At 43.8% G+C, this 25,406-nt stretch overlaps 1 protein-coding gene across 6 annotated transcripts in view; it reads right to left on the bottom strand.

Moving 5' to 3' along the window:
* LOC105490090 (REV1 DNA directed polymerase) overlaps window positions 1-12,788 on the bottom strand; it is an 89,815-nt gene extending 77,027 nt beyond the window's left edge. For 4 of the 6 annotated variants that reach the window (XM_071077272.1, XM_011755396.2, XM_024795496.2 and 1 more), the window contains exon 1: window positions 12,592-12,788. The gene's annotated coding sequence lies outside the window, so the exon portion shown is untranslated. Of the gene's footprint in view, window positions 1-9,397; window positions 12,189-12,591 lie in introns of those variants that run through there. The other 2 variants (XM_071077273.1, XM_071077275.1) reach the window with 2 other exon arrangements.
* Between the last annotated feature and the right edge of the window lie 12,618 nt (window positions 12,789-25,406).

Below are 25,406 nucleotides of genomic sequence, written 5' to 3'. Positions count from 1 at the left end.
GGTAACCCAGCTTCACCCATGGGAATAAGGACAATACCCTACGGAATGGCTAAGCACACAGAAGAAATGTGGAACCCCTAAAATACCAACGTGCTCACCCACTACGGACTGCCTGTCTACCTCTGGGCTATTACAGGAGAAAGAAAAACTTAAATATTGTTTGTCCTGTTGTATTCTGAAGTCCCTGTTACAGCAGGTTGGCCTGTACCCTAATGTATAAGTACATCTGAGCATTTTAATATGATTTTGATTCAGTATCTACATAAATCAGAGATAAAGAGAAAGACACAATAAGATGTACTGTATAAAAAATATTTGGATATATTAAACCTGAAAATGCATAACAAACATTTGTATGTCCCAGTTTGAGGCTGATCTGATTAAAAGGAAAGCATCTATCCCAAACAATTCAATATAACAAAGAGTTTTCTCTTATTCTTCTTGCTATTCATAACTACCAAAAAAGATGCTTGATTTAACAAAATCAATAGTTAATACAAACTGAAGGGGGCTTCCTGAACGAATGACTAATGCTTTTCTTCCCTTCAATCAGATTTCCACAGAAAAGGAAAGAAGTAGAGACACTGTTTTAATAAAGTACCTAGGAGGCTGGGCATGGGGGCTCATGCCTGCAATCCCAAGACTTTGGGAGGCCAAGGCAGGTGGATCACCTGAAGTCAGGAGTTTGAGAAGAACCTGGCCAAAATGGCAAAATCCCATCTTTATAAAAATACAAAAATTGGCCGGGCGCAGTGGCTCAAGCCTGTAATCCCAGCACTTTGGGAGGCCGAGACGGGCGGATCACAAGATCAGGAGATCGAAACCATCCTGGCTAACACGGTGAAACCCCGTCTCTACTAAAAAATACAAAAAACTAGCCGGGCGAGGTGGCGGGCGCCTGTAGTCCCAGCTACTCGGGAGGCTGAGGCAGGAGAATGGCGTAAACCGGAAGGTGGAGCTTGCAGTGAGCTGAGATCCGGCCACTGCACTCCAGCCTGGGCGACAGAGCGAGACTCCGTCTCAAAAAAAAAAAAAAAAAATACAAAAATTAGCCAAGCGTGGTGGTGCACACCTGTAGTCCCAGCTACTCGGAAGGCTGAGGCAGGAGGATCACTTGAACCCGGGAGGCGGAGGTTGTAGTGAACCGAGATCATACCACTGCACTGGGCAACACTGAGACTCTATCTCAAAAGAATAAAAAATTTAAAAAAGGAAATACCAAGGAGAACTGCCTTCTCTAGTTTTCCAGAGTGCAGCCAAATCACCCCGTTTCCAAACACCTTCACCTGAATTTTCCTGCTTTCCTGTGTTCCAAACCACGTGGCCCAACTGCATTTATTAAGCACCTCCATCCACTAGGATGTTCTACACATCTGAAAGTCAGCATGTCCATAAGTAGGATCAAGCTACAAAGTATGTTCTGGAGATGACATGATAAAAATTAAAATCTAGAGGCAGGAGATAAGAAGCCACTGATCTTCACTAAGGAGAAGTGGTATAATCTCACAGGAAAGCCAAATGATTATCTTTAGAAAAGTTCAAGGTTGCAATAAATAAGGGATTCCAAAGGCCACAGTAGAAGAGCTAGTAACAGGAACAGAACTTAGCTGAAGAATAAAGGAAGTAATATCAAAGAAGAGGGAAATGTATCTAAAGCAGTAATTCTCATGCCTGAGCATGCATCGCAATCACCAGCACAGGGCCTGTTAAAAGACAAGATGCTGGGCCCCAACTCCAGTGTTTCTGATTCAGTGAGTCTAAGGTAGGGCTGGAAATTTGCATTTCTAAAAAGTTCCCAGGGAATGTTGATGCTGCTGGACTGTGGCATACACTTTGAGAACCACTAGTTTTGCCAGTACCTAAAAATGTAACTATAGTGGTGAGAACAGAAAAGGACAGTTCAGTGATAATGAGAAAGGTTACATACAGTAGAAAGAATGATGCTACAATGTGTCCTAAGTAGAATGAATTTCACATCAGGAGTAATGCAATTCACCAGGTGAAGATTTTAATTAGATTGCAGGTGACAGGCTGGGCGCAGTTGCTCATACCCGTAACCCCAGCTCTTTAGGAGGCCAAGGAGGGCGGATCACGAGGTCAGGAGATGGACACCATCCTGGCCAACAAGGTGAAATCCCGTCTCTACTAAAAACACAAAAAATTAGCTGGGTGTGGTAGCACTCCCCAGTGTCCCAGCTACTTGGGAGCTGAGGCAGGAGAATTGCTTTAACCAGGGAGTGGGATGTTGCAGTCAGCCGAGATCACACCACTGCACACCAGCCTGGGTGACAGAGCGAGACTGTCTCAAAAAAAAAAAAAAGAAAAGAAAAAAAAAAAGATTGCAGATGACAAAATCTCTCCTGTCCTGCCCCCCACTTCCCCTTAACCCAAATTCCAGGTCTGAGCTAATGGTTTTTCTCCATTCACTTAGCATTTACTATAATCTTCAGTTTTCAAGGTGAGTAAAATGAGTATAAACCACAATCCAAGGTTATCAGAGATTTGCACACAACTATAATATGAGATCTGTAATCCCAGCATTTTTGGAGGCCAAGGTGGGAAGATCTCTTGCATGAGACCAGCCTGAGCAACATAGCAAGACCTCATCCCTAAAAAAAAAATAAAAATAATAAAAAGAGCCAGGCATGGTGGCACATACCTGTAGTCAGGAGGCTGAGGTCACTCGAGCCTGGAAGGTCAAGGCTGCAGTGAACCACTGCACTTGGCCTGGGAGACACAGCAAGACCAAAAAAGTAAAAATAATAATACTAATAAAAGATTCTGCATTATAGGCACTAATGGAATGAAATAAATGCACAGAGAAAACAGCCATAAATCTCACGTTCGAGAAGACACCCAAGAAAGCATCACTGAGAGTAGATCTAAACTAAGAACAATCAGCAGGATTTTATGGGATAGAAGGTAGGTGGGAAGGGGTGATATGAAGGCAAAGATTTCAGGAAGAAGAAAAATTCATAATCAAAAACTTAAAAGGGCCGAGCACAGTGGCTCACACCTGTATCTCAGCACTTTGGGAGGTTAAGGGAGGAGGACTGCTCAAGCTCAGGAGTTCGAGACCAGCCTAGGCAACAAAGTGAGACCCTCCTTGTCTCCACAAAAAAAAGTTCTTTAATTAGCCAGTCATGGTGGTGCACGTCCGTGGTCACAGCTACTTGGGGGACTGAGATGGGAGAACTGCTTGAGCCTGGGAGGTTAAGACTGCAGTGAGCTGTCATCACATCACTGCACTCAGGCCTATACTATACAGCGAGACCCTGCCTCATAAAAAATAAAAAGAAAAATACAAAAAGACGTTTAGGACAACATTCTAGAATTTACTGGTATGTAGGAACATGGCCAGATGTAGAGGTAGACCAACTAAGGTAGGTGGTAAAATATAACAGAAGGCCTTGAATATATCATACTAAGAAGTTTAAACCTTACTTTCTAAGTTTTAAGCAAGTGTAAATTGGGTGGGAGAGTGTCTGGCTCCTAAGCCTAGCCTACACCATAACCTATAAATCTTAGCTAAAGTCCTCACCTTGTGCATTCCACCCACACAAGTCATTAGATCTCTGAACTCACAAGGTAACTGGCATAAACAATGATACATAACTAAAAACAAATCCCTCAGAGCAACTGCATTTCAAAAATATAGTCAAACTCTTCTTTTCTGGACCTGCTATCAGTTCCAGCATTCATAAATCCCTTTTCTCACAAATCTTTCTATTAAATATAATTGCAAGTAAACAAAAAGGGAGCAGAAGTTGCCACTGCTTCTGGAATCTTCCCTTGCTTACATCAATAATTTAAAATTATACACTTTTAAAAAACAAAAACATAACACTACAACATGCTACATTCTTCATGACACCAGAAGTCTTATTCAATGTAACAATTTAGCACACTATAATCTCTGAGAAACAGTGAGTTCCAAGATAATTTAATATAATCTTTAAAGTGACAATCTGAAATAAGATTAGGCATAAATATGCAAAAGAACATTAACCTCCAACACAGTAAACCTGAAGCGTTAGTAACTTTGACTCAAGTGCTAAAATTCAAAACAGCAATTAAGTTACCGAAACATTTTACAACCCGAACACAGATTATCAATGCCTCCACCCCACCCATAAAAATCTCACTTCATATTTTCTTCTTCCAAATAACTAATGAATAATTACGTACATCTAAAAGTACAAATTCAAGAGCAATACCAAAATTCAAACTTTTTACAACCAATTATTAAGCTTTAAAGTATCAAATATGTAGTTTATAACCCAAGCTACAACAAAATTTATGTAATTAAAACATTTAACTCAAGTGAATAACCCAAGTTTTAAATTCTATTGTATCGATAAAAGAAAATGTTATGTAGCAATTCTCAACAGAAGGCAATGCTTCTATATATATTTAAATACAACCTGTTCCAATTTTTAATACAACAGAGGTAACTGGGTTACTATCACTACCACTAGTTTTAGCTGTCACAAATTGAGCAAGTATCTGTTCTCACTTATTTAGCCAGCATTGTGTAATAAAGAATTTGGGGCCCAGGCACAGTGGCTCATGCCTGTAATAGCAGTACTCTGGGAGGCCAAGGCAGGAGGATCACTTGAGGCCAGGAGTCTGAAGCCAGCCTGGGCAACATAGGGGGAGACACACACACACACACACACACACACACACACACACACACACACACACACACACACACACACACACACACACTACATGCCAGCCTGGGCAACATAGGGGGAGACACACACACACACACACACACACACACTCACTCTCTCTCTCTCTCTCTCTCTCTCTCACACACTATTTAAATTAGCCAGGTACGATGATGCATGCCTGTAGTCCTAGCTACTGGGGAGGCTGAGGCAGGAGGATCACTGTGGCTCGAAAGCTGGAGGGTACAGTGAGCTATGATAGCACCACTGTGACACAGTAAGACCCTGTCCCCAAACAAACAAAAACAAAAAAAAATTGGCCATTGTCTGATTCCTGGAAAACTCTACTCTTGGAGTCTCCCAACTGATAGGAGTGTCTTTGCTATCCATGAATCCATAATGGGTCCCTCTTGGCCCACAATTGAGTTTCTATTAACAGGGTGACGCCCAGTAGGCCCCTAGTCTCAGGATGGGGGTTGGCCATGCTAGAAATGCCAACCATGTGAATAGTGGGTTGGGGCTTTGAGCAAGCTGACACGAGCCTAACAACTTGACCTCCAGGGAGAAGCGGGCTGGCGACTGAGTTCAATCATACCTATGTAATAAAATTCCCACAAAAACTCTAGATGCTTGTAGAGTAAGAGAGAATTCCCGGTTGGCAACCACTCACTGATGTACTGGAAGGATGACACGTCCTGAGGACGTGGAAGCTTCATATTTGGGACCCTCCCAGATCTTGTTCTATGTGTCTCTTTGTCTGGTCCTGATTTGTATCTTTTAAAAAATAACTATAATTCCAAGAACAGCACTTTCCTGAGGTCTGTGAGTCATTCTAACAAATTATCAAACGTGAGGTGTAGTGGGAACTGATAAAGTCATAGCCAGTTGGTCAGAGTGTGGACAACCTGCAAGTTTGTAGAGTTTGTAGCTAATATACGAAGTGAGAAGAGTCTTGTAGTCTGTACCCTTAACTTACGATGCCTTACCTCACTCTGGGTAACGGATGCCCAAATGACACTACGGCTATAAAACAGGATACGCTGCCTTACCTCTCTTCCCAGTACTCTTAAGAGAATTAAATGAGAAAAAAGTTAGACAAAGCACTCTTTAAGATATAAAGCGTTGTGTTTGCTTCGGCCGCACATGTACTAAAACTGGAATGACACAGAGAAGATTATCATGGGAAAAAATTCTGTATTAAAAAATTTACACTTTGGGAGGCCGAGACAGGTGGGATCGCCTGAGGTCAGGAGTTCGAGACCAGCCTGGCCAACATGGTGAAATCCCTTCTCTACTAAAAATACTAAACTCAGTTGAGCGTGGTGGCAGGCACCCGTAATCTCAACCACTCCGGAGGCTAAGGCAGGAGAATGGCTTGAACCCGGGAGGAGGAGGTTGCACTGAACCAAGATCACGCCATTGCACTCCAGCCTGGTTGACAAAAGCAAAACTCCATCTTAAAAAAAAAAAAGATTGTTAGGCTCCTTAAAATATTGAAGAAGAAATTGTTAAAATATTTTTTAAAGTTCAGGACTGTCCAGGTTAAATGGCTTAAAAAAAAAAAAAAGGCTTAAAACAAACAGCTAAGGAGTCAAGAAACTGAATTTATAAGACTAAAATACAGAACTTAATGAAAACCAATTACAAGAACAAAATATCTAAATAAGAGTTTCAACTACATAATTCAGACCAGTGCCTAAAAGATAAAAATGCATTAAGTCCATTCCTAGAAATTGCAAATATAGAAATGATGGAGCTTAGAGAGTGTAAGATACAGCCATTGTTTCGTGACTAAACCTCCAAAAAGTTCATTTTAGCCTTGGGTATGATCAGGAATGACTGAGGTCAGTAAGCAACACTTTGCTTAATCAGATATGAGTTTGAATACGAACTACTCACATCACAACCAACTTTTCTTGCCCATCACTACCTAATATTTTAATTCAAGCACAAAGTCATGGGACCCAACTGGTCTTTAAAAGGTTTCTCAAAGTATCCTACATAAACAAGGCAGTTACCTGCCTACATGAGAAAGCATCACTTTCAACTGCATTATAATAGAGGACAAAATTTTTTTCTGCTATGTTCCAATAATAAAATCAAGACTTTAAATCATAATTCTACAAGAACGTATCATTTTATTTTCTGTCCTCTTGAATATGAGATACTAAGTGTTGCTGGTCTTTCCCTCAGTAATGCAGGGAACAGTTTAGTGTAGCAGGGGAAAAATGGCCTTGGGGGGAAAAACCTAGGCTCTAGTCTTATTTCTCCTCTTTAGCAGGCAAATGACCCTTGGGGTCTCACTTTCCTCCAGTAAGATATAACAGCATGGCCTATGGAATCTGTAAGATTCTTTCTACCCCTGACATTCTGAGGTGTTGAGAAGCCAATAACTCGTAATTTAGATATTCTTACAAATTAAAAAAGCCTTCCAAGGAAATGTCAGAAACCATTAAAATTTATGTAAAAACATCCCACCTATGTGTTCCTCCTTACTGAAGGAGATCCAGGTAAAGATCAGATATGTAGACTATTATCCTTAGCAAACTAACACAGGAACAGAACACCAAACACCACACGTTCTCACTTGTAAGTGGCAGCGGAATGATGAGAACTCATGAACGCAAAGAAGGGAGCAACAGACACTGGAGTCTACTTGAGCATGGAGGGTGGGAGGATGGAAAGGAGCAGGAAAAGTAACTATTGTGTATCAGGCTTAATACCTGAGTGATGAAACAATCTGTATAACAAACCCCCATGACATGAGTTTATCTATATAACAAACATTCATATGTACCCCAGAACTGAAGATAGAAGCTTAAAAAAAAATTGCCCCATAATCAGCAGGAACACATCACTAGGAACTTTCATTAAATATTTACTTGCTACCTCCAATTTAGCCTTAAGCAAACTTAGACGTTTATGTTTTCTTCAGTCTAACGTATTAGATGCAAAACCTTTTCAAACTATTTACAAAGCTGAAGCACCAAGACACAATTCTTTGACTTATTTTTAATGACTTTTAAATGTGAGTGAGAAAAACATTAATTATGATGCAAGTCATCATCCTATTAAAACATTTCACACTTATAACACAGGCATTTTAGTAGTTAAATCTAAAAAAAAAAAAAAAAAAATCAAAATATTAGCCATAATGATTAAGCTGCCAGTAGTTACACACACTCACAAATAATGTGATAAATTGTAACGGCAAGCTTCCAAACAAAAACCTTGTCATTTTTAACATGCCTCACAGCACACTGGGTATGACCTCAGCAACTAGCCTGAAATCTTGGCTCCTTTCTTGTGCAACCAGCCAAGTAACAACATCTCTTTAAATCTGTTTCTTTATAAGGTGCCAACCGCATATGGCAGCTGTAGATATTAAATAAGACACTGCACCTAGCAAAGAGCCTAGCACACAGTAAATATTTAATAACTTACAATTAATAAATTTTGGATGAAATGTTACCCAAAGCAGCAGCCCTTTGACTTTTTTTTTTTAAAATTTAGGCCTAGGGTTTAGGATCCTATTGCTTGTTAAAGTTCAGACTGAGAAATAAAATAACAAGCCTACAAAGAAGCATTTCACTAAGGACAAGTGAATTTAAAATAACCGGTATTATGCAAATTCAATTACCACAGGCAGAATTTTAGTTTATGAGAATAATTCAAGTTGTATTAGCTCAAAGTATCTATTATTACAAAGTCACTGTCTCCATCAATTCTTTCTCCTATTTCTGTAACTGCTAAAGAAAAATAAATCATATTATGAAAAGAACAGAAAGATGAAAAGAACAGAAAGATACAAAGCACAGCTGGGTTAAGTTCCAATTAATAACCAAATACAATTTGAGGGGAAAAACCCACTGAAAGGAGGGAGAAACTGAACACAACTGAAGATGATAAAAAATTTCCTTCCTAAATACTACAAGACTCATATTTCAACTGGATCTTCAAGGACTTTCCCTGTCTGAAGACAGGAAGCCTCTAGCAAGTCCTTTCATCACCACAATCGGATCTCAGCTGAACTTCAAAGGGAACTATATAAAAGCCACTTTGGTGGGCAGTTGTTGAGATAATCACTCTTAGCATCTTCTACAGATTGAAGACTAAAAAAACCTGACTTACACATTAAGACCAAACACCAGTCACCATTCTCAGCAGTTTATTTTTTAATTTGTTCTAGACATCCACAAAATGTATTTTTTAAAGGAGTTCCATAAATATAAATTTGGTAGCTAACAAAAATTCAGCACCAAAGTAATACATATAAAATTTAACCAGACACAGTGGCTCACACTTGTAATCCCACCACTTTAGGAGGATGAGGCAGGAGGATCACTGTAGCCCAAGAGTTTGAGACCAGCCTGGGCAACATAGTAGGACCCCATCTTTACAAAACATTAAAAAACTAGTCAGGCATGGTGGCACACGCCTGTAGTGACAGCTACTCGAGCGTCTGAGGCAGGAGGCTGGCTTGAGCCCATGAGGTTGAGGTTGCAGTGAGCCGTGATCACACCACTGTATTCCAGCTTGGGCAACAGAGTAAGACCCTGTCTCAAAAAATTTAAAAAAAGAAAAAAATTCAGTTAATCCAACTTTATCTCATGCCAAAATACAAAATCCTAAGTGAACAAGCTAATTTCAAATAGTTCTTAGAAGGTCTAAAATTACCCTGTTCTAAGCACTTTACATATATTAACTCAATTATTACTCACCATAATCCTGTGAAGTAGGTATTATCATAGTCATCTTACAGATGAGCAGAACTGAGGCACCACCAAGTTATTAATTTGCCCACGGTCTCACAATCAGTAAATGGTAGGAGCCAGAGAATTGTGACCCAAGCTGTCTGATTCCAGAACCAATATTCGAATCAACTATACTATTCATTTACTCAACAAGTTTTACTGACAGCCTACTATGTACCAGGCGCAGTTCTAAGCACTAGGGATAAAGCTGTGTACAAGTCAGACAAGGCCTCTGCTCTCTTATTGAGAAGAGGGCTGGCAGCAAACAAGTCTAAGCGGGGAAATAACTAAGTAAGTGAAAAAAACAGTGTATCTTCACCTAGTGATAAATGCTATAGAGAAAAAGAGAATAAAGAATAAAAGATTATAAAAGAAGGGGCTGATTCCTATTTTAGAATTAGAAAAGGCCTCTCTGAGGCGATGACATTTGAGCAGAAACACAAGATGTAAAGAGCCATGACCACTTAGAGGAAGGGGTCATGCTAAGAGAATAGTAAGTATAACATCCCAAGGTAGAAACACTTTGTTCAAGAACCGGCAAAATGACTATGGGACTGGGGTAGGTTGCTGAAAGTCTGTCACCTAATAAGAGGTAAGCTGGAAGTTGCCAAATCATGCTATACCCTGATGGGATGTGCTAAGGGCTAAGATTCAAATGTTAAGTGTTAACAGGAAGCTTTTGGAGGATATTAAGCAAGAAAGTGACAATCTGATTTCCATTTTTAAAAAGATCCCTCTGGTTGTCAAGGGGAATCCCTAGGGAACAGTCAGGGAGCAAGACAAATAAAGAAACCAGTAAAGGCACTATGGCAACAGTCCAACCAAGAGATAATGGAACTTAGACTAGGATTCATGTACTGTTTATAAGTAGATGCTAACAGAAGAGCCTGCAACCTCATTGCCTCTGAAGAGCCTTTTTAATATCCATTTTCCCGTCTCCTCTCCTCACTTGCTTTTGGAAACAAGAAAGATTCTTTTTTAATGTCCATGTTAACGCTTCAGCTGGTGCTATTACAGTAACAGAAAAAAACTTTTCATTTTTAAATGTTGTTTAACATACCCTATGATTAGTAATATGCCACATATACACGTCCATACATTCTTGAAAAGCAGAGAGCGCCACAATGCTCTTTAGTGTAGGACTTGTTCATTTATTTGGAGAGAAGAGGTACCTGTCACCTCTTCTGATTACCTTTCCTCTCACGCGTTGTCTCTAGCACATCCTGGCTCATTCTAGATTGTGAACTGCAATAAACTGGTATACCAAAGGGAGTATGTATTTACTGAGCACCTCCTGAGTACCATGGTGTCACTAGATGTCTCACATTTAAGAACTCATTTAATTCCCAGCTACCCAAGGTGGGAAATGGTATCTTCATGCCACAAACGAGAAAAAACCAGAGATACTAGTAACTTGTCTACAGTCACCAGCTAACAATTTGCAGGGCCAGATATCTAACCTCCATCTAACTGTGAAGTTCCTTTCTTTCCACTACAGCTGCTATCAAAGAAAGTGCTTTCAAACATATATTATATGCAGTCACTGCAACTTCTTACGAATAATGACCAGTCTGTTGCTGGTGAGGACAAGGTTTCTTTAATTCTCTTATGTAGAATCAGAGTTTTGAAGCTGGGAGTGGGGGAAATGTAGCGATCTTATACATTCAAGCACATTATTTTTCAAAAATTATGTTCTACTTGAAACTTCCTAGAAATTAATCCTAAAAGAGCAATTCCCATCTTTAGGAAAAAAATATTAAATATGTACTGTTTACCATAATATAGCGGTTAAGGTTCTACAACAAAAGACAGGAGTTTGGTACAGACTCTACCCTCAAAGGTCCTACAAAATAAGAGAAGACAGGGCCAAAAAAATCATAACACAGTGAAGGGGGCAAACAGCCTCAGAATTGAATGTAAGAGAGCCTTGTATACCGGAGAATGATTCCTGCAAGAAGAGGAACTTTAGGTGAGCTCTTAAGGGTCCAGAACAGGAAGGCAGGGAACAACATGCAGCACTTGTGCTTGCACGGGCAAACGCAAGGATATGTGTGAAAGGTTGGCGGACAGATAGATGGTTCCCAGAGGCTTATTGGCTATATACAGCACTCCACAGAGAGAACCAAGGTTATGGCTGGTCCTACCCTACCTAAACAGGAAATGGCTTATTCTCGGAGACTCAAGTGTAAAGTCAAGAGAAAAGACCAGACAGATACACAGAATTACGGACTGTTACATAAAGTCCTTAATAGTTACAAGACCTTGTTGTGCTATGTGCTAGTCTGCATTATTTTCACCTAAATGAAACCATTTCTACTTACTACATGGCGTGAGAAGACGTGGAGATAAAGAGAATTAGCAGACGTATATCACCTGCAATTTATTTTACGGGGCAGTACATTAAGGAGTGTTACGTAAGATTATTTCTTTACAAACTGGGAAGAGGCAGGAAAAGCAGCGAAACACAGAGTGGCATCACTGTAACAGTACGCAGGTGGGCAAGGGGCGCTCGGAAGGACAGTTGGGGAACGACGCCCTGCGTATTAAGGGAACAGACAAGCGGCAAGGAAAAACAAGCGAGCAGCAACCGCCTTCGGACGTTCCGACCGGTGCCGGGACGCCCCGGAGGCGTCGGAGCCGGGGTGCGGGGAAACGCTGCGGCTGGAGCGCGGCTGGGAGCGGCGGCTCCGCCGGGTCCACATTCTACAAACGCTTGTGGAACGAACGCCCGAACGCGCGCGCGAATGAATGGCGCGGAACTGAATGGCCGGCCGAGGCGCCGGCGCAGGAGGAAGGAGTTTGCGGCGCGGTCTGGCCGGGCCAGCGGGACGCGGGGAGCGCGGGGGGAAGGGCCGCAGGGCCAGGGGTCGGCGCAGGGCGGCCACGGAGCCGGCGGCGGCGCGGGGCTGGCCGCGCCATGACGAAAGGGAAGGGGAGGTCACACGTTACATAACCCGGCGGCTGCGGGCACGAGAGGAGGGCGCCGCGGGCAGCCCAGGCCGCGAGAGGACGGCCGCGGGGCCGGGGCCAAGCGCCCCTCCCCCGCCCCACCTCAGGCCGGCCGCGCTCTGGCCGCTGCCGCGCGGGTCTGCGGCGCCTCCGGGCGACGCGTGTCCGGTCCCGCCCCTCCCCCACCCGCCGCCGGCCCGGGGGTCGCTCACCTTCCGCGTTGCCCCAGACCACCATGCCCGGGCCCGGCCGCCTCCTCCGGCCTTGCGGACCCCGGCCCCGCCGCCGCCAGTGCCCCCGCCAGGGACCAGGGAAGAGGGCTGGGGAAAGGCAGACCCACCGCCGCGCCGCGGTCCACGCTCCGCCACGCTCACGGCAACCAACCCCGCGCGCGCTCCTCGGTGGCTCTCCGCCCCTCCCCCTCCGGCTGGCGCGCGCGCCGCAGCCACGCCCCCTATAGCGTCCCGCGCGCGCTCCCTGGCCCCGCCCACGCCCCCTCCTAGGCCCCGCTCGCGCTCACAGCCGCGCGGCGCACGCGCCCTGCTGCCCCCGGCCCCTGGCGACCCCAGCCTCGGGCGTGGCACCACGGAGCCCGGCGTGGGCCGTCGTGTTCCTCCCCTCCCCAGTCCCGCCCTCTTGTTCTGCAGCCGCCCGCAGGGGGCAGCGCCTGGGCGGCACGTGACCGTCTCGCTAGCAGGGCGGAGGGGAGCGTGGCACGGGCCCACCCCCGCACTGCGCCGCCCGCCCGCACTGCCCCGGCCACCTCCTCGCTTCGTGCCCGGGTAGCGGCGCCTAGGTTGCCATTGGGACAGCGCGCGGCTCCGTGCACAGCGAGTCACCGCGCCCGCTCCGCCTTGGGGCTCCCCAGTCGGGAAGGACACAAGTGCAGGCACTGACCGGGCTTCAAACCCCGGCACTGTGTGAAGATGCGCCAAACACCCGGGTTCTCTCCTTAAGCAATTGATTTACAGTGACATCTAGTGGAGAAGGGGACACATATGAACTGACATTCCTATGGCGGGAGCAACAGAGAACCACAGCCCACGCAGGTTCGCGAGAAGGAGCACTGCGCCACGGCGTTTTCGGGATTCGTGGCCAGCTCCCGCAGGGCACAGACACTTCTGTCCTTTGAGGGCCCGCGCAGCCTTGCACCTGGGTATTTGTAAAGGGAGGGCCGGTATCCCATCCCACGTACAGCACTGGAGTTACATGAGAAAGCAATTTTCTACGAATATAGAAATAATATCCTGTATTATGAATGCATATGTACAATTCTAATTGAGGGCCTTCCAGCTGGAAAGTATCCGTCCATAAGGACCACTTTCTCCCTCTTGGCAGGGTTGCTTTGAAGACGCCACGTTGTTATATAATCGTCTTTATTGTTGTAATGCACAACGTGAAAATACTTTTTACCCCTCATTCTCTTGCCTAAAATGCTTCAGAGTTTACAGGTACTTAGGAAACAGTTTCTTTTGAAAACTGATTTGCAGAGTTGGAACTTGTTTACTAGCAAGACAGAATACTCATAGCTCATTTCTCTCCCTTTCGGTTTTTGCCATTTTATAGACTTCTCTAAATGCCCTTCAACTTCAGTATTCTCACCCAACGAATTCAGATCGCATGCTTTTCAAAGACGTCATAATTTAAAACAAATGGCGTAAGTTTTTTTTTCTTTTCTTTTTTTTGAGACGGAATTTTGCTCTTTTGCCCAGGCTGGAGTGCAATGGCGCCATCTCGGCTTACTGCAACCTGTGCCTCCCGGGTTCAAGTGATTCTCCCACCTCAGCCTCCCGGGTAGCTGGGATTACAGGCATGCGCCACCATGCCTGGCTGGTTTTTGTATTTTTAGTAGGGACGGGGTTATGTATTTTTAGTAGAGAGGGGTTTCACCATGTTGGTCAAGCTGGTCTCGAACTCCTGACTTCAGGTAATCCACCCGCCTTGGCCTCCTAAAGTGCTAGGATTACCGGCATGAGCCACCGCACCTGCCCATAATTTCAATAGACTCACAACCAGTTGCCGACTGCAACACCAGGAGGTCATCTGCTGAGATGCTACAGAAAAACAGTGGCAACCCCTTGTTATGGGTGGTTTTGTTTGTTTTGGTGGTGGTGGTGGTTGCTGTTCTGCTGTTTTTAAATGTCTTGCAGCATTTCCATTAATGAGAAATGGCAAAACTCGATTTGAAAATGAAAAATAATTGGTGAACTCTGCCGGAAATGTACGATTGTATTTCAGTTTTCTTTTCCACTTTCCTACTCAAACCGAAGATCTTTTTTTTCTTCTTTCTGTATTTTTCTCAAGGAAGAAACACAAACCTTCAGCCAACTGACCTTGGCAATACCTTTATAGAATACAGTAAAATGGTATTAACTGCAAACTGGTAAGCAGCCTCCGTAAAGGAGGGAAAAAAATCACGTTGCTGTCTACATAAAATAGGATAAAAAGATAGATGGGGAATACATAAATAAAAGTGTATTTATCGACAAATTCTAGCATCCTTGTGACAGGGTCTTGCTCTATTGTCCAGGCTGGACTGCAGTGGCAAGATCATCGCTCAGTGTAACCTCAAAATCCTGGTCCCAAGCGAACCTCCCGCCTAGGTGTTCCAAAGCACTAAGATTACAGGCATGAACCACCTCACCCAGTCCAAAGTTTTATTTTTGTCCGTTCCAGAATATTCTGTTTTATTGCCATCACATAATGATTGAAGTCCTCTTGTTTCAATTTCATGCACCTACATTTATTCACCCACTTACCTATTTATATTTATTCTCATAGGATTATCTTTCTCATGAAGGGGAGTCAGGCTGACCTTTGGGCCACTCTGGGGGTTTAAAGATGGCCACTCTGGACCCCCACACTTGGGGGAGTGCTTTGAGGCACTGTACCTTATTTCTGTTTTCTGAACCTCATTAAAATTCATTTTTGAAAATTCTATCATTACTGCTATCTCAAGGGGCCTATGAAAGTGCCGACCAGTGACCTTTGGAGGGACAGCCATGGGTAAGGACATGACTTCTACTGTCCATCTAGTCTCTCAAATACCGGGAAAAAAAAAAAAAAAGCATGAAACTATTAAAAACAGAGGTTTGTACTCAAGACCCTTGGCTGATGTAGACACAATAACATGTGATTTACTCCATAGTAAAGAGTGTGCTGATTGTTATAAGGATTCTGTGCATTATGCTTAAAACCCTTAAGGTTTTAAGCAATAAAGTGAGTTTTGAAAGTCTCTCTGACTGATGCATGGAGAATGGGTTTGAGAGGTGGTCACGGGGTCTTGCAATAGTCCAGGAGTACAGGTGCAGCCCAGAGAAGGCAGGGGGCTAGATTTCACCAGGGCAGGGCGTCCGTAAAGCAATATAATGAAACAAGAAGAGGGCAAGAAAGTTGAGGGTGTAGGCAAGGGGGGAATCATAATGATTGATTGTGGCACTTAAGCTGAAGGGGGAAGAGCACATGCCAAGGGTAGGTGGAGGTTGCTGAAAGATGGTATCAATGGATGGGGGTGAAGGGCAGGTATGGAAGTTGTTTGAAAGGCTCTTTGGAGTCAGGCATTAACATTACATTACATGTGGCAATGACAAGCTTGCAGAGGGAGTTAGTGGCTGAGATACGAGGGAGAACAAAGTCATGGAAGAGAGAAGTTCAAGGATATAAGAGGCCACAGTGAGAGAAGGATCATCTCTGTGTACATTGAAATCATCAAGAATAAAGACTGGAGTCGTGTTGGAGCAAGGGACAGTGAGCCCGAATACTATCTTGATGGCTCCAGGTCAGAAGGATGAACATCATTCAGTATACTCCATTCTAATATAGTAGTGGTCCTAGGGCAGAGGTTCCCAAACATTGTCTGTTCATGGCATCCTTAGTGCATCCTTAGTGCCTCAGTAATTTTTTTCTCAACATCCCTTTTTGCCAAAAGTTATACCCAACAGTTTTGCTTTTTAAATAGGTAGGACCAAGCCAGGTGTGGTGGCTCACGTCTGTAATCCCAGCACTTTGGGAGGCCGAGGCAGGCACATCACTTGAGGCTAGGAGTTCAAGACCAGTCTGGCCAATATGGTGAAACTGCGTCACTACTAAAAATACAAAAGTGAGGCATAGGGGCGCATGCCTGTAATCCAAGCTACTTGGGAGGCTGAGGTATCAGAATTGCTTGAACCCTGAAGGCGGAAGTTGCAGTGAGCCGAGATGGCACCATGGCACTCCAGCCTGGATGAAGGAGGGAGACTCTGTGTCAAAAATAAAAATTTAAAAAAAGGGCTGAGAGCAGTGGCTCATGCCTGTAATCCCAGCACTTTGGGAGGCCAAGGCAGGCAGGAGTTCCTAGAATGGGTCAGGAGATGGAGACCATCCTGGCTAACATGGTGAAACCCTGTCTCTACTAAAAATACAAAAAATTAGCCGGGCGTGGTGGCAGGCGGCTGTGGTCCCAGCTACTCAGGAGGCTGAGGCAGGAGAATGGCGTGAACCCAGGAGGCGGAGCTTGCAGTGAGCGGAGCTTGGGCCACTGCACTCCAGCCTGGGCGACAGAGCAAGACTCTGTCTCAAGAAAAAAAAAAAAAAAAACCAAACTACATTTTCCCTTAGGTGAGCTCTAGAGGGGTAATTTTTTTTACCAAGTGGATATCCTCTTCAACAATCTTTTCACCGTATGGTTTCAACATCTATTAATGATTCTGGCCTGAATAAACCATTTTATTGATGTCTTAGTCCATTTTGGTTACTGTAAAGGAATACCTGAGTCTGGTTCATTTATAAAGAGAAGAGGAAGGCTGGGCACAGTGACTCATGCCTGTAATCCCAACACTTTGAGAGGCCAAGGCGTGTGGATCACCTGAGGTTAGGAGTTTGAGACCATCCTGGCCAACACAGCGAAACCCCGTCTCGACTATAAACACAAAAATTAGCTGGGCATGGTGGCAGGCGCTGTAATCCCAGCTACTTGGGAGGCTGAAGCAGGAGAATCACTTGAACCTGGGAAGCGGAGGTTGTAGTGATCCAAGATCATGCCTTTGCACTCCAGCCTGGGTGACAAAAGCGAAACTCCATCTCAAAAAAGAAAAGAAAAGAAGTGGCCGGGCACAGTGGCTCATGCCTGAAATCCCAGCACTTTGGGAGGCCAAGGCATGCAGATCACAAGGTCAGGAGATCGAGACCATCCTGGGTAACATGGTAAAACCCTGTCTCTACTAAAGATGGAAAAATTGGCCAGCCGTTGGTGGCGGGCACCTGTAGTCTCAGCTACTTGGTCGGCTGAGGCAGGAGAATGGCTTAAACCCGGGAGGCGGAGCTTGCAGTGAGCCAAGATCGTACCACTGCACTCCAGCCCGGCGACAGAGCAAGACTCCGTCTCAAAAAAAAAAAAAAAAAAAAAAAATTCCAGTGACTTTCCCAAAGCTTTCTTGCTGGTCATTTTCCCACAATAGGTGTTTCATTTCTAAATTGTTGTATACTTTGATTTGGTCTTTCTGTGTTATTTTGTTTATCATTTATTTTTCCCTTCAAGGTAAACGTGCTTCTTCCTATTTTGAAATCTTTCAAGTTTCACCTATATCTCTGTTTATTTGCTGAATACTCCTGAGACAATAATATCTGGGCTTGGCGCTCTGCTTGGCTGAAATGCATTCTGCCTGTTAATCATTTCTACTATCGTCACCCTTTAACTCAGCCTCCTGGATATCAGTTATTGTTCCTAGATGGGACTCTTCATTTTGGCAATTCTCTACACTCTCCCTTTGTGAGTAATGAAATTGTCTTTTCAAAATCTAGTCTGTCTTTATCTCTTTTGTACTTTGAACCCTTCTGTTTTCCTGTGTAATAATATTTTATGTCTGTATATGGTTAAAAAGCCTATGATGATGAATACTGCTTGCAATATTGAGCCCCTTGATTTTTAAAATATTTTCCTGATTAAACTCATATCATGATTAATTCTGCTTGTCTTTTATAATTCTCTTATCTTTATTCTGGCTTCTTCATATTATTTTTCTTAAAAGACCTGAAACAAAAGTCTTCTCTAGTGTTTTTTCTTTTTCTTTCTTTCTTTCTTTTTTTTTTTTTTTTTTTTTTGAGGTGAAGTCTTGCTCTGTGGCCTAGGCTGGAGTGAGTGGCATGATCTCAGCTCACTGCAGCCTCCACCTCCTGGGGTTCAGTGATTCTCCTGCCTCAGCCTCCCAGGTAGTTGGGATTACAGACACCTGGGAGACAATAGGTGTTCCCCTCCAAATCTCATGTTGAAATTTGGTTACAGACACCATCAAGCCCAGCTAATTTTTGTATTTTTAGTAGAGATGGGGTTTCATCACTGTTAGATATGAGTTCTAAATTTCTTTTCAAAGAATCAATATGTCAGTATGTTCAATTCTTTACCTTCTGCTTTTAAACTTAATTTCCTCATAAAGCAACCTTTTTCAATTACCTGCTCCACCCTGATTCATTTCAATCACCTGCTCCACCCTGACTCATTCGGATTACCTGCTCTGTCATAACCATTTTTCCTGCCAAACCACTCACCCCCATCACTCTCTTTAAATTAGCCAGTCGGAATTAGTTTAGCCTGTGCGGTCTAACCCTAGCCAATAGGTGAAAGACAGCAGCAGCTGCCACGTGCCTCAGGGATAAGAACCCCTTCCACTCCCTCCTCCAAGTGTTTCTCACCATTGCTTCATCTATAAGGGCACACCCTTCTATAGAGGTACCTTGCCTTGGCTAGGCACAGTGGCTCACGCCTGTAATCCCAGCACTTAGGGAGGCCGAGGCTGGTGGATCACCAGGTCAGGAGATCAAGACCATCCTGGCTAACATGGTGAAACCCTGTCTCTACTAAAAATATAAAAAATTAGCTGGGCATAGTGGCAGGCACTTGTAGTCCCAGCTACTCGGGAGGCTGAGGCGGGAGAATGGCATGAACCCGGGAGGCAGAGGTTGCAGTGAGCCGAGATCGCGCCACTGCACTCCAGCCTGGGCGACAGAGCGAGACTCCGTCTCAAAAAAAAAATAAATAAATAAAAGAAGTACGTTGCCTTGCTGAGAATTAAAAAGAAAATTTTATATTCGAGTGCTATTTCTTTCACAGCACCAAAACTTTATATATAAAACAATCAGGATGGCCAGACTGGTCTCGATCTCCTGACCTCAGTTGATCCTCCCACCTTGGCCTCCCAAAGTGCTCGGATTACAGGCATCAGCCACCGCACCTGGGCTATCTTCCTTTAATTGAATATATTTCTGTAAACATTTTATCTTTTTAAGGTTATAGTAAATGAATTGTATTATTAATGTTTCAAGACTACATGATATCATCATTTCAACTCACCTTCAAAATCCTTAAAATGAAGGTTTTCATACAATTTGGGAGCTAGAGAATATATTATGTACTTCGACACTTCCGTTTTCAGACCGAGTCTTTGAGGTCCAGAGAAGTTAAATTATTTGTCCAAAATTAAACAGCTCATTAGTTACAATGTCAGAACGAGAAACCTGGTTCCTGACTTCCGTCCAGTGCTCTTTCTACAGCAGGACTGCATCTCCATTTAAAGTGTCACTTATATTTGAATACCATGAGTATAAGTCATCATTTTCACATTGTGTGCATTTTTCCCCTTCAGTATCCGTAATTAGAACACGCACAACAGAGAAATCTTCCAATAAAATTCGATGTCCCTACAGGTCCCCAGAGTTATTACTGACGGCGTGGGCAGTGGAAGCCCCTGGGCTTTGTGTTCCGTTCTGCCGCTGATTTGGTGTATCACTTTGAGATTATTTCCCCCTTGGGCTTTCCTAACGTGTTGGATTCCAGTTATAGGCAGAATCTCTGAAAGCCCTCATCTAAGTCAGTCTATTGAGAAAAAATGTGTCTGCTAAAATGAAAAATAGAAAATAAAAAAGACCGTCAAAAAACAAGATATACAGCATCATTTAGGACATTACATTTGAGGAAGTGCACTTACTTTTAATCCAGAAACTTGATCCTCATGTCTCTCATGGTGGGTAAGGGTATATTTCTAAGCCTCTCCTCCTAAGTATAATCATCACTTACGTAGATTATTGATCTATCTTGGCCAGAAAGCACAGACCCTGGAACATCTGATGTGTTATAAAGGACTGACCTATAATTAACTGACCTAAGTATGAAAATAATCATTTGTTAATTTGAAAAAACCAAACAAGGTGACTTCCAGTGAAACTCTTGATTGAACACACATTAGTTTCTCTGGACCTTTTCAAATATAAAAATTACTGGAATTTTTTTTTTTTTTAATAAAAGGGACTTAAATACACAAGGAAAGGAGACTGGGAGAGGGGAGGAAATGTGTACAAAAGTTTGGAAGCTGGAAATCAGAAGGTGGGTGGCCATATACGTGACTGCCCAGGAGAAGCTGAAGGCCAGTTGCCAGTGGGGTGAGTCAACAGGAGGGTTCTCAGAAATTGGAAGTGCCATGTCCCTCTGAAGGCAGGGATGGAGGCGAGACCGTAAACAGGAGGATGGGTTGGAAGTCTGCTCCTCTCCATCCTCTGCATCTCTGTACATGGCAGCCAAGCAGAGTGCCAAGCCCAGATATTATAGTCTCAGGAGTGTTCCGCAAATAAACAGAGAGATAGGTGAAACTCGAAAAAAAAGTTATGGGAAAAAACAAACAACCCATATGAATAAAGATTTCAAAATAGGAAGAAGCACGTTTACCTTGAAGAGGGGGAAAAAAAGATAAAGAAAAGAACACAGAAGGACCAAATCAGAGTATATAACAATTTAGAAATGAAACACCTATTGTGGGAAAATGACCAGCAAGAAAACTTTGGGAAAGTCACCGGAATTTTTTAGAAGCACCATTTGGTCTCGTTTTTAGACACAAAGTAGTCACACATAACCAAACTTCAGGCACTTCTTGAGGTCATCGCTGTGATGATGAGGGAAAGCCAGTGGCTGGGCCGTCCTGAACACATCGATTCTTAGTAAGGATTATTTGCAAATTCCCACACGGGAAATTAATTTAAAATGCTAAGTCAGAGGCAGAAGTTGCCCAATTTGAGAGTCAGCAAGATGTAGGAAGGTGGCCCATCAGTGGACCTGGGACCAGGACATCACTGCTGAGAAAGTCTGTTAGGCAGGGGACGGTGGCTCATGCCTGTTAAATCAAATTTAGCCTAAAGCTGCCTCCTGACATATTTTAAGTTTGGCGGAAACATTTCTCTGTGCATGGTGAACTCTAACAAGTGGAGGTGTGAACAGACCATAGCCTACACTTGTGCCAATCACCAAGTTTTGGCCAATCGAATGTAGCCAACTGTTCAAATAAGGTAAAAGCCAACCTGTAACCAATCCAGCCGTTTCTGTACCTCACTTCTGTTTTCTGTTGGTCACTTGACTTTTTCTGTCCATACATCTTCTTCCATCACCTGGCTACACTGGAGTCTCAGAGCCTACTCTGGGTCGGGAGGCCACCCAATGTGCGAATCGTTAATTGCTCAATTAAACTCCTTTCAGTTTAATTCAGCTGAAGTTTTTCCTTTATCACACCTGTGATCCCGGCACTTTGGGAAGCCGAGGTGGGCAGGATGCTTGAGCCCAGGAGTTTGAGATCAGCCTGGGTGACATCGTGAAACCCTGTGTCTACTAAAAAATGCAAAAATTAGCTGGGTGTGGTGTTGGGCTCTTGATGTCTACCAAGGAGGTGGGGGCCGGGGGGTGGCTCAGGCGGGAGGATCACTTGAGCCCAGGAGGATGAGGCTGCAGTGAGCCCAGATGGTGCTACTGCACTCCAGCCTGGGTGAGAGAGTGAGACCTCGTCTAAACATAAAAATAAAAAAATAAAATGTTAGACACTAAGAGAGGAACTTGGGAAGGGCAGTAGGAAAGGAAGAAAGAGTGAGGGAAGGGCAAAGAAAGGAGATTTTGAGGTGAACAGCCTATATCTGTGCAATCTGGTTCCTCCTCCTTAGCAAAATTCTATTCTTGGCGTCTAAGACCCGGTGAGATCTGACCCTGCATCCTGTCCAGTGCCTCCTTTCTCACCACTCTGCAACCGAGCTCCATGCCTTTGTCTCATCTCAGGGTCTTCGCTCTTCAGTTCCTGGAATAATCTTTCCAGGCTCTCTGGCCAGCTCCTGCTTCTCACTCAGGTTTCAGCTCACAGCTCACTGCAACAGAGCCAGCTTCCCCCACCATTCTGTCTGAAGTTGCCACCTCCAGCCCTTGGTTCACTCTCCATCACACCATCATCCCTATCTGCTGGCTCTCCTCTTACACATGCACTGGTGGTCTTTGTCATTGTCTTCTCTCGTGGGAATATGAGCTCCTTTCAAAGAAGGACTCAGTTGTCTTGTTTAGCACTATGTTCCCGCACCTGGTATGCATTGCTTGCGTGAATGAATTCATGATAATTATTTAGTTCCTACTAGTTCTTACAAAATGTCTTTTCTTCCAAAATGCCACCGTCTTTATATACAGTCTTGGCACAATCCCTCATCTCTTTACTCTGAGGTAAGCACAGTTGTTTCCTAATTACCCAGAACCCCACACGTTACTTCCAGGTGATTCTTCCTAAAGCATCATCTTTGTTGCGAACTCTCCCTAGGATGGTGTTGTCAATGCCTGTCAGTCAAAGACCACCAGGGACACACTGGTAGTTGAAGAAGTTGGGTTTATTACTCATTGCAGTGAGGGAGAACACACACCATGGGGACTCATGGGTGTCTCAGACAAAGGGCGTCAGAAAGAACCTATTATGTGACTTGGCCGGGCACGGCGGCTCATGCCTGTAATCTCAGCATTTTGGGAGGCTAAGGTGGGTGGATTGTCTAAGGTCAGGAGTTCCAGACCAGCCTGGCCAACGTGGTGAAACCCCATCTCTACTAAACATGCAAAAAAAAAAAAAAATTAGCCAGGCATGGTGGTGCACACCTATAGTCCCAGCTACTCAGGAGGCTGAGGCAGGAGAATTGCTTGAACCTGGGAGGCAGAGGTTGCAGTGAGCTGGGATTGTGCCACTGCTCTCCAGTCTGGGCGACAGAGTGAGACTCTGTCTCAAAAAAAAAATAAATAAATAAATAAAATAAAATAAAAAATAACCTATTATGTGGCTTGGCTTTGGTTGAGTGATTTGAGGAAAGGCCCAAGGAAGTGGGGTATGCTCTAGATTGGATGTTGCCAGAAAGCAGGGGTGATTCTATGATTTCATGTCTTAATAAATCTTGGTTTTTGTTGTTGTTATTGTTTTTGTTTTTGAGACAGAGTCTTACTCTGTCACCAGCCTGGAATGCAATGGCACGATCTTGGCTCACCAAAACCTCCGACTCCCAGGTTCAAGCAATTCTCCTGCCTCAGCCTCCCGAGTAGCTGGGATTACAGGTACATGCCACCACGCCCAGCTAATTTTTGTATTTTTAGTAGTGATGGGGTTCCATCGTATTGGCCAGGATGGTCTTGATCTCCTAACCTCGTGATCTGCCCGCCTCGGCCTTCCAAAGTGCTGGAATTACAGGCATGGGTCACTGCACCTGGCCAGTACATCTTATCTATAGAGACGGGAATTTAGAACTAGGATAAAGTTATAACTGGTAAAGAAGCAATAGCCACTCTTTGGGATGGGAAAGGGGGTGTTTGGTATTTTGTGATTGGGAGAGTCACCTTGTTTTGCCTGTGCTTAGATCAAATTAGGAAGTGGTCTTGCTTTTTCTCATTTTATCATGATCTCATAATGGCTTTGTCTGAGATTGGGATTCTGTGAGATTGTTTATACCTATCTAACAGGAGATTAACATGCTTAATTGGGAGAGTCAGACCTGCTTCTGAATGTCAGGGGCTGCCTTTTTTTTTCTTTTTTTATTCCTTTTATTTCCCTTTTGGCCAACGGCAGACAAAGTCAGACCACAGAACATAATGATTATATCCAGATTTTCACCGTTGCCAAGATATTGTTGATTAAGATCAGAAGATTGCCCGTTGAATGTAGCCTCTGATTGATCTAGGGTTAATCTTTCCTTTACCTTCTGTTGTAGGATGAGTGGCTGAACCTCTGATGAGCTAATGGCTACACAGAAGCATTTAAGACTCTGGACGGGATCCATCAGCCAACTCCACCACAGGCCATTATCAGAAGCAAGATGACAATTAGTTTTTACATTACGGTTTGAGGCCAAGAGCCTAGATCATGAAACCCAGGCAATGAAACCATGTCCCATAATCCATCTGAGAGAGCCAGATGGCTCTTTCTTTTAGCTTAGTCATATACTGTTCTATTTACCCAGAAGTATTTATGTAGGTGCAGCTGGAGTGTCTACCGTGGCACAAACTCCTGCTTGGCTGGCTAAGAGAAAATCAAGGGCTATACAATTGTTCATGACAACTCTAGCTAATGAATTTAGATGAGTTCGCTTGGCTCCAACAGTAGGAGTAGTATTGTTTACAACTTTTGCTAAAGTCAGGGACAAATTTCTAGCCACTTTTTTTTTTTTGTTTAAAAGACAGGGTCTCCTTGTTGTCTAGGCTGGAGTACAGTGGCATGATCATGGCTCACGGTAACCTCAAACTCCTAGGTTCTCTCTCTTCCTCTCACCTCAGCCTCCTGAGTAGCTGGGACTATAGGTGTTTGCCACCACACCCAGCTAATTTTAATTTTTTTTTTTTTTTTTTTGGTAGAGATAATATCTCACTTTTTTTTTTTTTTTTCTGAGACAAAGTCTGGCTCTGTTGTCCAGGCTAGAGTGCAGTGGCATGATCTCGGCTCACTGCAATCTCCGCCTCCTGAGTTCAAGCAATTCTCATGCCTCAGCCTCTTGAGTAGCTGGGATTACAGGCGTACGCAACCACACCTGGCTAATTTTTGTATTTTTTTAGTATAGAGGGAGTTTCGCCAAGTTGTCCAGGCTGGTCTTGAACTCCTGACCTCAGGTGATCTGCCTGCCTCAGCCTCCCAAAGTGCTGGGATTACAAGCATGAGCCACTGCGCCCGACCAGGATCTCACTATGTTGTTCAGACTGGTCTTAAACTCCTTGGCTCAAGCGATCCTCCTACCTCAG

The sequence above is a fragment of the Macaca nemestrina genome, chromosome 13 (assembly GCF_043159975.1).
Source record: "Macaca nemestrina isolate mMacNem1 chromosome 13, mMacNem.hap1, whole genome shotgun sequence".
In the NCBI taxonomy this organism is placed as follows: Eukaryota; Metazoa; Chordata; class Mammalia; order Primates; family Cercopithecidae; genus Macaca; species Macaca nemestrina.
This window is presented reverse-complemented; position numbering and strand designations above follow the sequence as displayed.